This window comes from Alligator mississippiensis, chromosome 5 (genome assembly GCF_030867095.1).
Source record: "Alligator mississippiensis isolate rAllMis1 chromosome 5, rAllMis1, whole genome shotgun sequence".
NCBI classification, from domain to species: Eukaryota; Metazoa; Chordata; order Crocodylia; family Alligatoridae; genus Alligator; species Alligator mississippiensis.
The window spans coordinates 2,018,533-2,022,458 of record NC_081828.1 but is presented as its reverse complement, the minus strand read 5'-3'; the positions used below and the strand labels follow the sequence as shown (position 1 = coordinate 2,022,458).

The window sequence follows — 3,926 nt, the reverse complement described above, 5'->3', positions numbered from 1 at the left end:
CTCCAAGTCCCTATGAGCCCCGCTCCCTCCCAGCCTGATTGCAGGGCTGGGGCTGGGCTCAGAGGCATTCATCCCCCGAGGAGTGTGTGCAAAAGGAGCAGTCTCCCCCTCCATGCCAATCCTGACACACATGCGACATGCTCCAGCATACCAAGTGCCCCAGCCTGCCTGCATCTCGACCCTCGCCGTGCTCTGGGTCACCCAGAAAGCTGCCCCCAGGTTGCTGATCCGGACCCCCCCCTTGCCCTCTGCCCCACTCCTCCAGGGAGGAGATCCCGCTTGCATGAGTCACCGCGCCGAGCTGCCCGCAGGCCGCGCTCCCGTTGCCACGGGGCTTGTTTTGTTTGTTGGGAACAGCCGGAGTTGCTGGGCAGCGGCATGCAGGGCCTGGCACCCCGACCATCCCCACCCTGCGCATGGCATGGATGGGCGCGGGAAGGAAGTGACCCCAGGCAGCAGGGAGGGGCCGGACACTGTGGTGTCGGGTGCCAGAAACCACTTAAAGTTTGCAAAAAACGTTTTTCCAACTACTCGGCCGGTCTAATAAAAGATATCACATCAACCCAAAGAGCCTGACCTGCCTAGAAACCACTTAGAGGCCTTTAGAGGAGGAAACGGAGCCTGGCCGAGCAGCCCAGGAGCTGGCCCCCAGGAAACAGCTTCTCCCCCACTCCTCCGTGGGAATACGAATGACCCCGGGAGCCATCCAGCTCCAACGCCCTTGCCAAACGCACAGGCCAGCTGGAAAGCACGATGACAGCATCCTAGCTATGCATTAGCTAGCAGGGCTGCAAGTTATGACTGCGCCCACGCAGGATTCGTCCCGAGAGCGCGGTGAGTAGACGGACAGCTGGGCAAGGCGGGGAGGGTCTCGCTGTCCCCGGGCTCCAACTCAGCTCAGGCTAGCGAGGAACCTCCCTTCTTCCACCTTATACCCCTGGTCTCCTCGCTGCATCCTAGCCGGACACTTCCCACACATCTGCCCTGCCAAGCCCCGGGCGGGGGTGGAGGATGCTTGCCGGGTGCAGGGCCACATCTGGTCTGGAGTGATTCACGTGGATTTGGAATTGATTTGGCTGATTGGACTTGGGACACAAAACATTTTCCTTAAAAATAATAATAAAAAAAAATCTTCCTTGGCCCATTTGCTCTTAGATCGCCCAGGGATCGTGTCCCCTGTGCCAGGCGGTCCCAGCCCTCCCTGCAAAGCAGCACCTCTGTGGCCCTTCCAGCACCTTTCCAAGCACTGTTGCTATTCCAGGGGATCCGGTCTCTCACTCTTGCTTTCTCTCTCTTTCTATATATATATATATATATATTGTCCTGCTTGCATCTGATAAAACCCATCCCCTATTGCATTATTGCATTTCTTCTTTCCTGTGCCCCCACCAGATCCAGCTGGGGAGCAGGAGGGAGCCGCAGCAGCATCGCTGCGATAATTAGGGGTGACCCTGCACTAGCTGCTGTCCCGGACCGGGAGTCTACCATGCCAGCCTGGATGTCTAACCGTGCACGGCCCAAAGCCCCAAAGAGGTACGGGAACAGCCTCAGCACCACTCAGCTCCGGGCGCCGACCGGGGCCGAGCCAGCATGCACAAGCCGCGTTGTCTTGCATGACGAACCATCGTGACCTCCTCATCCAGATGGCACCGCCCTGCGTTCTTGCTCCATCCTGGCATCACGGGGAGGCTTAGCAGGCATTTCAGAGCCCTCAGGATTGATTTATTTTTTAATAAAGTTTCATTTCCAGGCCAAATCAGGTCCAAATATCGATGGAGCGGAGCTCAGTAGTGCCAGTCCGTGTGGCACTACCACTGGCAAGACTCCTTCTTCCCAAGCCTGGGGCTGCAGACACTCCCACGTCCACGGCAGCATCCTACGTGGAGGCCCCAAGCCCAGAGGCCTCAGGGTTCAGATGCCCCCGGTCTCCCTTGCCCCGAGCCAAAAGGCGGAAGGAGCTGGCTAGAGGGAGACCCCGAGAGCAATCCCCCATCACCATAAATTGTGTAGCCAAAATCCTCCGGTTGGGAGGCATTATGGACTCTGGCAGGGGTCGAGAAGAAGGGGATCTCCCCTGCCAGGTCAGTAAAACCACCCGGGCCCAAAACCACCTTGATCGCAGTCTGAAAGCAGAGGAGCAAGCTAGGCAGAGCTGCTCCCGGGCAAGGAGCAGTCGTGGGGTATCGGGTCCAGCTGCCCCCAGGCTAGGAGCACCCGTGGGGCATCAGTGGGTCGTGTGAGCAGGGGCACGAGTACGTCCTGCCAGCGGCTGGTCAGGCCGGCATTGCGATATCCCCTGCTAACAATGCGATACCCGGTCCCCGCCGTCACCCCCAGCCGCAGAGCGGGTCTGAAATGCTACTGATCCACCAGCTGTAAGAACACGGGGTGCAAGATCCTGGGCCCCCCTAGCTCCCCGTGCCTCAGTTTCCCTGCAGGGCAGGGAATACCTCCCTGGGAAGGAACAGTTTTTACCTGCCTACCCCCAGAGCTGGGGCGAGGGTTTGTTCATGAGTGGGTCGCCTGTGCTGAAGATGCTGATTGCCGTTGCTAATGAATGCTCTTCATTAGTATGGTGTTCTGCTGCCTGTGCCTGGTGCTCTTCCCCGCTCTCCTCTAGGGAGACGCCTCCGGGCTTCGTGCGCCACGGGCAAAAGCTGTAACCGATGCAGCGAGACTATCTCAGGCCCATTCAGGCACCTGTTTGCACCCTTGCGCCTGTGCTTCGGAGGACAGAGATCTCCTCTGTGCAGTCATAAGCCACATCTGCCATCGGAGGAGCGAGTGCTGCTGTCTGTCAATGCCCCGGGGTGGGACGTGTCCTCTGTGCGGGGTGAAAGCCTGAGACCCTCTGCTTTCACCTGCTGCAGCGCGTATTGCACAAGCCTGGAAGGAGCCAGGCCTATCCCCCACTCCCAAATGAAAATGTGCCTGGCTAAAGTTCGGCCAGTTTGGGATGGAGGAGCTGTCCCGCCGGGTCAGGAGACAGAAGAGGGACAGAGATTTAGAAACCAGCGGCCCGTTCCTGACCCACCCCCAGGGTTAAAGATGCATCAGCCGGGGAGGAGGCTCCAGCCCTGTGATTCTCGGGTGCCGCGGGACCTTTCAGGGGTGCTGCAGGGTGCACGCCCCATTAGCACGGCAAGGGGTGCAAATGTGGCTCTCACGATCCACCCAGAAATGGCAAATGGAAAGCTGGAGCCGTAAAATCCCCTGCCCTGGTGTGGGCTCGCACAGCCCTTGTCAACAGATGGACAGACAGCACCAGCATTTTCCTGTGGTGCAGAAACCAGTGAGAGCAATGGGGGCGGCATCCTCCGAGGGGAGACGGGGTCGGGGGGTCTTTCAGTCTGGAGTGCCTTGAACTTCAGCCTAGGAAAGCTTGAGATGCATACCGGCAGTCATGCATACTTTGGCTAGTCCATAGGGTGCAAATTGATAGAAAGAAAGAAAGACTTTTTGACTTTTAAGACTTTTAAGAGACATTTATTCCAGGGAGGGTGGCAAGTGGGGACAGTAGAGATCATGTCCAGGTTGGTCCGAGAATCTGGGCCTCACGGACAAGGCCTGGGCTCATGGCCTGCAAGGCCTGCCTAGGCAAAAAACAAGAACACGAAGAACAAAAGGAGTATTTATATATATACATATATACGGTTCTGCCAGCGGGGACACCCAGGGGGGCATCAGGACATCAGAGGTCGACCCGCATGAAAGAAAGAAGACAGTGCTGCCAATGTAAAGGTGTATTAGATAGATAGATAGATAGATAGATAGATAGATAGATAGATAGATAGGTGGACTGGTGGACTGGTGGACTGGTGGACTGGTGGACAGACAAATACATACATACAGACATACTTTGACTAGTCTATGAAGTGCAACTATATAGAGACAGACAGACAGACACGTACATATGCAGGTACTTT

The 3,926-nt window shown here is 57.1% G+C and overlaps 1 long non-coding RNA gene across 1 annotated transcript; it reads left to right on the top strand.

Moving 5' to 3' along the window:
- The first annotated feature begins 363 nt into the window (after positions 1–363).
- Positions 364–1,756, top strand: LOC132250614 (uncharacterized). The gene is made up of 2 exons (XR_009462207.1): positions 364–834; positions 1,393–1,756. It is a non-coding gene; the product is annotated as an uncharacterized LOC132250614 (long non-coding RNA).
- The last annotated feature ends 2,170 nt before the right edge of the window (positions 1,757–3,926 follow it).